We start from the raw sequence: 13,014 nt of genomic DNA on the forward strand, positions 1-13,014 counted from the left end.
CTGAAATTTATATACCTATTAGACCTGTGATTCTCTAAGGAGCCCCCATGAATTTTTTATTCCTCTTAAGACAGGAAAGGGGGGAAAAACAGATTACCACCCTACAACCAAAGGACAGTAGCCTGTCATTTTAAAACCTGATTTCAAATCATGAAAATACTCAATTTCCCTTATGAACACATCAAATGTGTTGTGCATAAAAAGGGAGGGAGTAGATGGGTCTCAAAAGTCAGTTTCAGTGGCTTGGGGTGAAACATTTTCCTTGGCTTGAATTAGAAGCAAGGAGCTCTGTGAAGAGAGCAGTGGAGTGCAGTGAGCCAGGACCTGCAGACACATCCCAAGCTGTCACAGTTCAGAACACTGATGCCTTGATTCAATTCTTCTTTTTTTACAGAAACATCTTGGAACTTATTGAGTTTTACTGGAGATGAATTGCAGTTAATTAATCCAATAGACGATTCAATCTTGCAAATTCTTGACTTGTAATATTGTAATCAAGCTTCTGGAAGAGACGACTCAGTTAATGGGAAAGGAGAAGTTGGTTTAACACAATGCCCTGATGTGTCCAGGCCTGAAGAGACAGACCTCTGAGAAGCAGAGCTAACGAAATTTTGTTACCTGGTCCCTCAACATGAATGTCATTAGTGTCCATGATATCCATCTGCTATCTTTTTTTTCCAGTAAGAACTGCTTTAAAAAAAATCAGCCAATGAATTCCTGGGAGCTTTTATAGCTCAGAGAAATGGGTATGGGTAAAGGGACCTACCTGCTTCAAGTGGATTGAAGCCTACTTGTTTAGAAATGAAAAAATGTCTCTGTGATCTGTGATTAATCCATCTGTCTTGAGTACCTTTGCCACTTTCAATTTGTTCCATTTTCAGCATTATAATAACCAATGTGTGAAGCTTTCATTTATTACAATTCAGCTTTAAAGGTTAAGTCTGCACAGGTGTAGTTATAGAGAGATTTGATGCCTGCCTTGCTATGTGATAACATTGCCAGCCCTAAACTAATATCCATTTCCACAAGGAACCACTAGCCTATAGCTTCTCAGATCACATGAAATCTTGGTTAAAGATGACCAACCAAATGGCCTTAATGCCTACATTTTCATTCATAAGAAAACAGGACTGCTGAGAGTGTCTAATCATGATCCCTTCCATTTCTCTTCTTCAAATAAAGGTGAAAATGAAGGTGTCAGAAGTTCAGATATAGTTTCAGAGTATGCAAGAGTCTAATGTGTTTGTGGTCTTGTTGAATTTTCTATCCAATCATGTGACATGGGTTTTAGAGGTTAGATTTAGATAAAAGAGTGAATGTCACTAAGTGTATCCATTATGCACTCGAAGGAAAAAAACAAAGATGGAGCAAGGACCATTGCGTTCCCTAGATAAGCATCTTGGTTGCTCTATCAAAGATTTCTCTCAGGCTTCTGAGAGGCATTCCTGGTCATCGGCTCTCATGTCCAAGCAAGTCATTCCTTAGAACTGTGTCTGTGTATAACCACTAAAATAGAATGATAGAAAGGCAACCTCCTACCATGTAACTTATTCTAACATGCCAGGCAACCAGAACAAGCAAGTTTAAGGAACTGTTCATGTCCTGAATCTACAGCCTCCTGTGTAATGTATAAATTGGTTAACTGCAGGGACAGAGGGGCAATAACGGTCCTCTCTATCAAGGCTCAGAAAAAAGGCCGTAGGAGTATTGAGCACCAAGACAGAAGATCTGTACCAATGTATAGACCCAAGAAAACCTGTCCATCACTTGTCAGGAACATTTGCCTATTTTACAAACTAGACACATAAACTAATCTCTGTTGTTCCATAATTCTGGCAACTCACATGTCTTATTATGAAAGGACAAGGCCAAGCTAACATGGAAAGGTGGAGGTGACATAGGAAACTTCATATCAAAACTGGCTCTGTCTAAGAAAACCTTCCTTCCAATAGTTCTTTTCGATTAGTGGCCTGTGGAATGATCTGTATATCAATAGCTTCTGATGGATTATAAGTCACTCTTGCTTATGCTTAAATGCAGACTACTTAATTATCTCTCTTTTACTTACAATAAAATTCAGGGTTACCATGGCCTTACTCTTTATGCCACTGTAAATAGGTCATAATATCATAAGAGGCCCATGTTCAAACAGACTTCACCCAACTAAATCAGTATCATAGTTCTTGCAAAACAGTTTGAATCTTGACTCTACCAGTCAGTCACCCTATCTGTATACCTATTCCCAGATTCATAATTCCTGTGAGAGTAATTTTCAGAACAATGGAGTAAAAATCAAAGGACAGTTATGCAATTTTTCCACCTGGACAAAAAACCATTAGATGGTTGATCGCCCCAAAATTCTGACTTTTCCTCATGACTGGGTTTCTTTTCATTTGCCGGCTTCCAACATTTGAATTTTCCAGATGACTGCTGAACCATGTTCACCAAACCAAAGTAGACAGTGCGGCATTTTTAAAAAGGGAAGTCTGTCCGCGTAAATGCAAATATCCCTAAGAAAACTCTAGAAGTCGATCATTCAAGCAGCATATGTGGTTTTGTGGTAGCACACATCTAGAATCTGAGAAAGAGTCTAGATGTTTGAAGCATACATTTTTTCCATCTTCTCATATGATATGCAGATGAACAAACTGTCAGGTGTTGCGAGAGGAACTTCATTTTCTTGTGCAGACATCTTTCGCTGGCAACATGCAGCAGCTACGCGTCTCTTTGTTGTACAAAGAGAAATCTCGCAAAATAACCACAAACTAGTTTTATTTACTTTCTAAAAATGGTCGGCTGTTCTATACATTGCTGCATGGGGATATCCTACGATGAGGCCTTCCACTGCCTTTTCTGGGCAAGGAAACTTCTTTTAGCCTTGTCTGTGCAGTGTTTCTTCATTTTGTCATTGATGTCCTGCTGTTCATAAATCTTAAACATTTACAAATGTATCTGACAGAAGGATTTAAAGGAAATACAAAATCTTTAACTTTTTATTGTTCAAATAGAATATTTCATTTTAAGTCTCCCCTGTAATACCTTAAAGCTATAATTGTTCAAAAATTGTTTTATCCAAATACTTCATGGTGAATTTAATGGCTACAGTCGGAGAAAAAGGCAATTTTTCCAAAATCAAACAAATTATCTAACTTTTGAGATTCGATTTACAGACATCATTCCAATTAACAACTGTTTGCTGGTTACCATGAATATTGTAATGTTGGTTATTTTCCCAGTTAATCCCTGCCACATTTCTCCACGAGAAAAAAAAGTCTACAATGAAGGAAATTCACCTTTCAGAAGGGGGGTTGAGGATATTCACCCTGCCCCAGATTTGTTTCTTCCAGGTCGTCTTGGGAAGTTAGTCTTACTCCTCCTGGTATGCTGGATGGCAAAGATGTTGATCTCCTCAAATAGAGCGCCTGGCTCATCTACTGATTTGACATTTGGCAGAAAACACACAAATTGTGTGACCTACTCCCCTCTAAGGGCACTTTAGCTGCACAGCTTGCTCTGAGTCACTTACTGGAGAGATCTTGGAGAGGCATTTGGCTATGCAAACATTATGAGGGATTTCTAAACACAGTGCAAACATTCCCAAGTCCCTAAGTAGTATTGTAATCGTGTATAATTCTACATTCAGAGCCAAGAATAACATCCTGAGGCAGATGATGAAATTCATTCTTGAATCTTTCCTTTTCCTCGAAGTAGTCTCCCTGCACACCAAAGCCTCACCACTAAGCCATGTTTGTCCACCTGCTATGTTATTTTGGACTCTTCCCAGAACTCAGGCTGTGGCCACAAACCTGGTGCCTATGACCCTTCAAATGCAGCTGACACGTACACGGAAGGTTTGGCTTTGTTTTCCTTTTGTCTTGAGACGTTGGATGATCAGTCTCTGCACCTGTACATCACTGAGAGGATGTCTGGCTAACAGTTGATTGGCAATCACACCCAGAAAACAAAAGCTGTTTCTTCTATTGTCTCTGATTCTGGGGTGATTGATATAAAATTTATACATTAATAGAAAAACAGAAATCTCTGTGTTGAATATTATGACTGTTTAAAGATATTCTATGAAACAATATTCTCTATAGTGTGAAATGTTACATTCAGGTATAGTGACACGAGGTCATGTGGTCCAACAATACCAGCAAAGAAACAAGGAATCTGTACACATCAATCCTACTCTATCTTTATTCCTCCAAACTTACTTTGGCCTTATTACCCTCCCCACTCCGACCCCACCCCCATATAAAAGAGTGAGGATATTTGTTTATCTACCTCACAGGTAAAGTGTGTGAGGGCTGGTAAAGCACTTGGATTAGAAACCACCGGGCCTCTCACTAAATTGAAGAAACATGGAAAACTTTGTGCATAACAGGAAAGAGAAGGGTGGGTTGTCTTCAGTTGCCTGAAAAGCAGCAGCTACACCAGTGAATACAGGAAAAACTATGCCCTCAAAGTTCTAGGCAGAAATTAAAAGCTTCCTAATGAGAAGAGTTAATCCCTCGTATAGACACTAAGTATCTCCATATAGATGGACCACCTTCTCCTTAAACAAACTAAATTTTACTGTTTATAAACACAACTAGAAAACTTGGCCCTTTCTAATCCCTGAGGACTTTGTATGGATGATCCCATTTTCCAGGCCCATGAAGAGTTTCCAGTTCAGCCCTGGTGAGGCTAATTGATGCTCTGAAAATTAACTCCTGGAAGATGAGTAACGTATTATTCCATTAGATTTGGAATGGTTTAACTGGTCTTACATTTCATTTCTAACATGACACCTTTGCCACAGAAGAATGTGGAACTTTGCTCCTGCTCAGAAATCTTGAGTTGATTCATCTCCACATTATAAATGTATTTTAAATATTTCAGTGAAGCACTTGCTCAAGGCTTCGGCAACATATTGCAATATGGCTACTAGCATAAATGAGATACACAGATGTGAGCTCCACCAAAGGTTAAAGAAAGTGGGGAGATGGTAGGAAAAATAGCCTCAGCTAAGATCCTGTACAACTCTTCCAAAGCAATGCCTGTTCCCTTGCCTAAATGACTGAACTAGGTAGAAATAATATAATCTGGGGTTATAAACATTTTGTAATTTTTGAGTCAGAGTAAATATTATAAAATAAGAATGCACCATTGAACTATGCTAACGGTTAGGGTAATGTGTTAATGATGTGGCTCCATTCAGTACCCTTATTTAATAACTATATTCATTTACACAATAGAATCCACAGTCTTAAAACTAGGAAATAGTTTCCAAATGTTCTCTTGAGGAGTGAATTAGATATCAGGTTGTGCTTGGATTATATATTGACACCCAATATAATCACTTCTGTTTCTCTAAAATTGAGTTCAAAGATTTAAATTTTCAAATTGGCTAAACAATTCTAATTCATGACATTAGATTTTCCGAAGCATGACTGTACCATAAAAATTATGTTAAAATTATCCACCAAAATTTTTCTACTCTATTGCCAAAATAGAGTTACCGTTATGATAGTCGGGTTATGTAAGAACAGTAAATGGGTACACAGTAATTTTAATATTCCTGATTTTTCTATCCCCTTCTAATATTTTTCTACCCCAAAATGCAAAAGTGTATCCTTTTATCATAAAAATAAACATCAGTCTTGATTCAGTTTTATACAGAACACTGAAGTTGACTATGTAGTCTAGTTTCAGGTGGGATTGGTAGGACTAGTAGAGGCGGTGGAAAGGACACGCTATGGAGAGACTCTATCACAAAGTGCAAGATAAAATCTAAATATGTCAGAGGGAACTGGGCACCTCCTTGGCATAACGGCCTAGCGTTCTCAACGGAAGAGAAAAGCACAAGTCCCAACAACATGCCATCTAGATAGAGAGACCCAGAACAGCAAAGCATTGCTGGGAGAAAAAGAGTTGAGTCTTTTTCCAGTGGTTTCTATTCCACATGGAACCCTCCAGAACCCTCCCAGAAAATCAGAGTGTCTTAGAAAAGCCTAGCTTTTAGCACAGGTAGATGTGACTATTCAGCAATGGGCCCATCATTCTGTAAACCAAGCTTTATGGCTACAGTCAGCTAACATTCTTTTCAATAGGCAAATGAAACACACAAACCACAGAGAAAAATTCTCTACCTCCTAAATGAAATAGTTCCCAGTTTATTTATGTCAACTATGCTACTGACATATTATCCTCACAACACCTTTTTTCATGAACCCTTTGGCCAATAGTTTTATTTAGGTCCCACTTAAAGCCTTTCTCTGATCAACAAGGGGCAGTGGAGGAGAACATAGCTAGCCTTAGTGGGAATCTCGCTTCTATTTAAAAAAAAAAATCTTGCTTTTCTTCTCTGTAGCCAGATAGCTTAGTAGGCTCAAGAGTAAGTGCACAGGTATGGGTGTGAAGATGGCTTCCTGTTCCCAGAAGGAAGAGAACCAACAGAGAACCAGAGATGGAGATCCTCTTTGAGACCAAACAGTACTCGAGCTGTAAAAGTGGGAGAATATCGTCCCTCAATCTTTTACAGTAGGATCGGGATTTCTAGTAATGATAAATAATGCCATTTTGTATAATGGCTTCAATACACATTGTAAAAGAATTATTTATAGATGAGCAGACTGGAAAGCAGACTTCCTCTGTATTTGCATCCAAGCAAGCGCTTGGGAAAGCACTAGTCGTGTTGACACTGGCTGAAGCAGTGGCATCCAGAGAACAACTGCTTTGCTGCATGTGAAGCCATCATACATGGTGAGCCTGCCTCCGAATGGCAAGAGTTTGGGCTCCTGACAGTGGTTCTCCATTCTCTCATTATTTTAAGTTGTGTAAGTTTCACATTTAACTACCTCAGCTGCTGTTGTTTGACTTCAAAATACAAAATCATCCACTTCACAATTAACAAATTATCCCATGGCGAATTTCAAATGGTTATTTGGCGCAAAACAATTTTCAAAAAAATTTTAAAACACAAGGAACCCAACTCCCGCCAGACTTGCTTTATTTGTAATTTTTAAAGCATGGGTTGGGACTAAGAAAAAGAGTCATGTCCTACCAACACAAGGAGATACTGTATATATTTGCTTAATTTGCCTTAAATATTTTGTGCTTTCCCTTTTCCTTTGTCCAGTTTTTGCTTTTTAAATGTATCTCTGAACAAAAGAAGAGTAGTAGGTGGTAGATAAAGACAAACCTGAAGAGAACGGGCCACGAGGTTCTCAGCTCCCCGACGTCAACTGTACATAGTATCCTGACACATAGCCGTCGACATTCTTGAGTTTCTCTCTCCATTTCAGAAAAAAAAAGGTGTGTGCAGGCAATGTGAAAACATTTCCCCCGGACAGCACGGTGCCTGGCCTCGGGTGCAAACCTGCCAGTCCTGTCTCTCACTTTGTAAACATTGTACAAATGTATTTGGAATTTTATTTGAAACAAAAAAAAAATAAATGAGTTATTAAATTTTTCCTGTAAATATATATATAGATATATAGATATACATATGCCAACCCCACATAACCGGACCTTCCTTTAGCATTCAGATTGTAAGTGTGTCTTTCTTGGTTGGAGGCTGCTGCCCTGGGCAGTAACTCCGAGTGCTAAAGCACAGTGCGTGGAGTATTCGCTATACCGCAGTACCATAGTTATTTTGGTCAGTTAAGTAAGTTACAATTTGTGATGAAATGAAGTGGAAAGTAGTACTTCATATGAATAATTTTCCTTGGTTATTTGACCTTTTTTTCTTGTAAAACTTTAAAAGAAAGAAAACTTGAAATTTTATATATTTGGATTTTGTAGAGTTTTTTTTTTATTTTATTGCAACACAAGGTACCAAAATCATAAAATAAAGTACACTGTGGTCATTTTAACAGAAGTTTGGTCCTCATTTTTTTTTCAAAGTCTAGAAGTGTTGAGTAGAATTCGGGTGAGGTGATGGGCAGGGCCATGAACACAGACTTATGTTCAAGACAATAAGATCCAAAGCTATAAATAAGTAAATCTGAGTTCTGACAAATTTGAAGCACATTTAGGATTACACTACATCACTTTTTTCTTCTTCTTTCTGTTTTGAGATATCTTACAACCATGTCCTCCAAGTTGAAATTTGAGATCCTCCTGCCTTACTCAGCTTTCTGAGTAACAACTCATGGTGGGGGAAGAGGGGGAATGGGAGGGATGTGCAAGATATATTTCTCTATGCCCAGCTTCATTTTTTAAGGTGTTTATTTTATTTAGTATACTTTTAGAAGCATTAAAGAATATCCTTCCAGAACAAATATAAAAGCTAATAAATAAATAAATAAATAAATAAATAAATAAATAAATAAATAAAATGTGACCACAGGAACTTAAAAAGGAAACTAAATTGCTTGACTTTATATGAAAATATTTTCTTACAAATGTACTTTCTAAATTACAACACGTCTAATTGCTTTCTTTTTCTATTTAGTCCTACATTCCATGTAACTGTTGGGCATAAGTCTGTTTTCAATAAAAATTAGAAATGGACATGGAGGAGCTTGAAAGACGCTCAACACCAGCGGCATTAGCTGCTTTCCTGTGGGAACCAGTGTTCAGACACCAGCCCCCACACAAGCAGCTAGCAACAGAATCTAGCAACAAAATCTCCACATAGTTAAAGAAATTATTTTAGGATTATGGTCATTTCAGGTAAGTATAAAAAAGATGGCGTTTTAAGCAATGGTCACCACAAAGGACATTGTACAGGAAAATAAATAAATACACATAAATAAATAAACACACATTGTACAAAATACAACTACTAAAATATCATACTGATAGTCTTGAAATGAAAACTATCTCCCAAATTTATATGCCAAATACAAGAGAAAGTATGATCAATTCTTTCTTTCTTCTCTCTTAAAGTTCTTTTTTAAACACAGATGTCCAGGAAACAAGAGATGGTGCCATTGTATTTCCTTTGATCGGGCAGAAGTCCTAAGACAAGCACACAGATGCCCATTACAGGGAAATCTGGGAACAACAGTAAACAAGAAACTAACCAGGTGGCTGTTCTTACAGTGAGAGGGAGGCAAAACAAGAGAAGAAAATACATCCACAGTCACTGGGTTGTAATAATGGGAATATTAACTGCTAAAACTCATTTTGAACACTAAGAGCTGAGTGTATTGTTGTTGGTTGAACCATAAATAATAACACAGAACAAACAAAATACAGTACATTAAATATATTATATACAACAAGCAAATGGTGAGTTAATGAGAAGATTCCTGAAAAGAAAACAGTGGATGGAGACAGCGCACACAACAGCCTGAGACTCATCTTGTCTGACACAGTCACCTGTGAGTAAGAATCCTATAACTGTGTTAATTGTAAACAAATGTCATTTGACAGGTTTATTTTTAAGGAAGGAAATCTTGTAAGAGAACTGTATACGAATGAATTTACATACTATACAAAACTCTTCTATATAGTCTATAAGAGTGACTTTAGGAAAAGGCTGGGTTGTTTTCAGACTAAATGCGTATTAGAAATTTAAGCGGACCTGGAGAGGTGGGTCAGCAGTTAAAAGAACACTTGCTGATCTTGCAGAGGGCCAAGATTCAGTTCCCAAGAGCCACACTGTGGCTCCCAACCATCTGTAACTCCAGATCCAGGAGATCAGAATCCTTCTTCTTACCTCCATAGGCACTGCATGCATGTGGTGCACATGTGCACATGTAGGCAAAACACTGAACACATAAAACAAAATAAATTTAAGAGCAAAAAGAAGAGACAAGGAAATCAACTTGGATGGGAAGCTGAGCCTACTGGAGATGTGAGAGAGAGATTCTCTGGGTTATTCAACAGTGATTCAAATTTGGCAGCACTGAATGTCCACAATGAATCTCAGGTGACTTGTAAGAGACCCAGAGCCCTGGCTAAGATAAGCCATCTGTGGAATTGGTGCTGATTTTCAAAGCCTTTGCTATTACTTTAACATGTGTTCCCAACCCAAGCCCATGTTCATTGTCATAGAGGTTGGACCTTTAGAGACCACAAAGCCATTCAGGGCCCACCACATGAGTAGATACTGTTATCAGAGGGAGAGTTAAATCCTTCTTGCTTCTCTCTCTCTCCCGGCGTCCTTCTATTACTATGATGCCTTCCCCCATGCTATAAGGCAGTTGGAAGGCTCTCATTAGGCACAGCTCCTGCACCATGGTCATCTTGATGTTTAAAATGGTAAACCCAATAAATTTCCCACTTTGTACTATTCTGTTATCACAACCAAGAGTGATGAAAGCATACTTCTACTCCTTTATAGGCAATCCCCTCTCTAAAAAAAGAAGCATTTTGGGGGAGTTCCCCACAGTTACCATATGCACAGTGCCCTTGTTTCCTTGTGACAACCATTAAGATATCTTTAACAGGACAATAAAATGTAGGCCACTTAGAAAGTAATTAAGTCTCTTTCAAAACGTTGGATAGCTACACCCATGAAATCTTAACAATATAGTCATCTAAACCAGACCTGCTCAGCTCCTCTCTGACAGCTTGGGCTGACATCCCAGGGTGGATGAGGAAATCCCAAAAGTCCCCACACCTAGATGAAGAGCTATGAGCATAATAACTACTGAGAGAAGAAGAATCTGTCTTCTCTAGGGAGGAGAAAGCATTCTCAAGTGGTAAGTTAAGTGATATAGACAGAGGAGAAACACTGAATGGGCTCAGCAGAATATATATATATGTATATATATATACACAAATATAAATAATATCTGTTTACATGCCATATATCTCAGAGATATATAGGTCATGTATATATGCTAGATACCTATATGTACTTATATATTATATAGTTATATATAATTTAAAGACAATATATAATTATAGAGAAAGAGAGCTGGACTCTCAGAAGTACGGACAATCCTAGAGCTCAGGGGAGACCACCACTTTTGTTTACATGACTGGCCCAAGAGGAACCTGCCTAGTGCCTTCTGAATACAGGAACATCTGAGAAACAGCAGCAGGAACCTTCCAGTTTCTGCCTGTGCCCGGAACTGAACCAGTCCCACAGCTCTCTGTTTCCAAATATCATGGGGGAGAGAGCTGGATTCTCAGAAGTGCAGACAATCCTGAGAGCTCAGAGAAGACAAGTGCCATCTATGCCCTCTAGGCATAGAAACCTAAGACCAGTCAGGGGTAGGACCCTTCCATTTCCTGCCTGCGCCTAGAGCTGAAAGCCATTCATCAAGAGTGCCTGCACACCCGAGAGCAGAGGTAAGACCAACTCTTCTGTTCCAAGCAACCTGCCTGGAGGCTTCAGGACACACAAACCCAGGAGAAGCTCTCTGTTCCCAGATCCAGCTGAAAGAAAACAGGTCTACAGGAGTGCTGACACATAGGCTTACAAAAGAGTCAAGCCACTGTCAGAGACAGCAAGGCAAACTAACACCAGAGATAAGCTGATGGCAAGAGGCAAGCCCAGGAATCTAAGCAAGAGAAACCAAGAATACTTGGCATCATCAGAGCCCAGTTCTCCTGCCAAAGCAAATACTGGATATCCAACCATACCAAAAAAGCAAAATCTGAATTTGAAATCACACCTAGTGATGATGATAGATGACTTTAGAAGGACATAAATAACTCCCTTAAAGAAATATAGGACAACACAAATAAACAAGTAGAAGCCCTTAAAGATGAAACACAAAAATCCCTTAAAGAATTACAGGAAAACACAACCAAACAGGGGAAGGAATTGAACAAAACCATCCAGGATTTAAAAATGGAAATAGAAACAATAAAGAAAGCACAAAGGGAGACAACCCCAGAGATAGAAAACCTAGGAATGATTTCAGGAGTCATAGACGCAAGCCTCACCAACAAAATACAAGAGAGAAAAGAAAGAATCTCAGGGGAAGAATATACCATAGAAAACATCGACACAACCATCAAAGATAATGTGAAATGGAAAAAGCTCCTAATCCAAAACATCCAGGAAATCCAGGACACAATGAGAAGATCAAACCTAGAGATAAATGGTATGGAAGAGAGCAAAGACTCCCAAACTAAAGGGCCAGTAAACACCTTCAACAAAATTACAGAAGAAAACTTACCTAACCTAAAGAAAGAGATACCTATAAAAATACAAGAAGCCCACAGAACTCCAAATAGATTGGACCAGAAAAGAAATTCCTCTGGTCACAAAACACCAAATGCACAAAACAAAGAGAGAATATTAAAATCAGGAAGGGGGAAAAGGCCAAGTAACAAATAAAGGCAGACCTATCAGAATTAACAAGACTTCTCACCAGAAACTATGAAAGCCAGAAGGTCCTGGACAGATGTCATACAGACCCAAGAGAACACAAATGCCAGCCAAGGCTATGATATAAAGCAAAACTCTCAATAAACATAGATGGAAAAACAAAGGTATTCCATGACAAAACCAAACTTATACAATATCTCTCCACAAATCCAGACCTACGAAGAATAATAGATGGAAAACTCTAACACATGGAGGGAAACTACACCCTAGAAAAAGCAAGAAAGTAATCACCTTGCAACAACACCAAAAGAAGAGAGCCACACAACTATAATTCCACCTCTAACAACAAAAAATAACAAAAAACAACAATTACTATTCCTTAATATCTCTTAACATTAATGGACTCAATTCCCCAATAAAAAGACATGGATTAACAGACTGGATCTATAAAGAGGTCCCAGCATTTTGCTGCATACAGGAAACTCCCCTCAGTGACAAAGACAGATACTACCTCAGAGTAAAAGGCTGGAAAACAGCTTTCCAAGTAAATTGTCTGAAAAAACAAGCTGAAATAGCCATTCTAATATCAAATAAAATTGACTTTCAACCAAAAGTTACCAAAAAAATAAAATAAGGAAGGACACTTCATATTCATCAAAGGCAAAATCTACCAAGATGAGCTCTCAATCCTGAATATTTATGCTCCAAATGCATGGCACCTACATTCAGAAAATAAACCTTACTAAACCTTAAAGTACACATTGCACCTCACACAGTAATGGTGGGAGATTTCA

At 38.4% G+C, this 13,014-nt stretch overlaps 1 protein-coding gene across 1 annotated transcript in view; it reads left to right on the plus strand.

Annotated features, from left to right (window-relative positions):
* Positions 1-7,861, plus strand: part of Xkr4 (XK related 4) — a 400,918-nt gene extending 393,057 nt beyond the window's left edge. The window contains exon 4 of the transcript XR_010066347.1: positions 395-7,861. The gene's annotated coding sequence lies outside the window, so the exon portion shown is untranslated. The remainder of the gene's footprint in view (positions 1-394) is intronic.
* The last annotated feature ends 5,153 nt before the right edge of the window (positions 7,862-13,014 follow it).

This window comes from Rattus norvegicus, chromosome 5, assembly GCF_036323735.1.
Source record: "Rattus norvegicus strain BN/NHsdMcwi chromosome 5, GRCr8, whole genome shotgun sequence".
Lineage (NCBI taxonomy): Eukaryota > Metazoa > Chordata > Mammalia > Rodentia > Muridae > Rattus > Rattus norvegicus.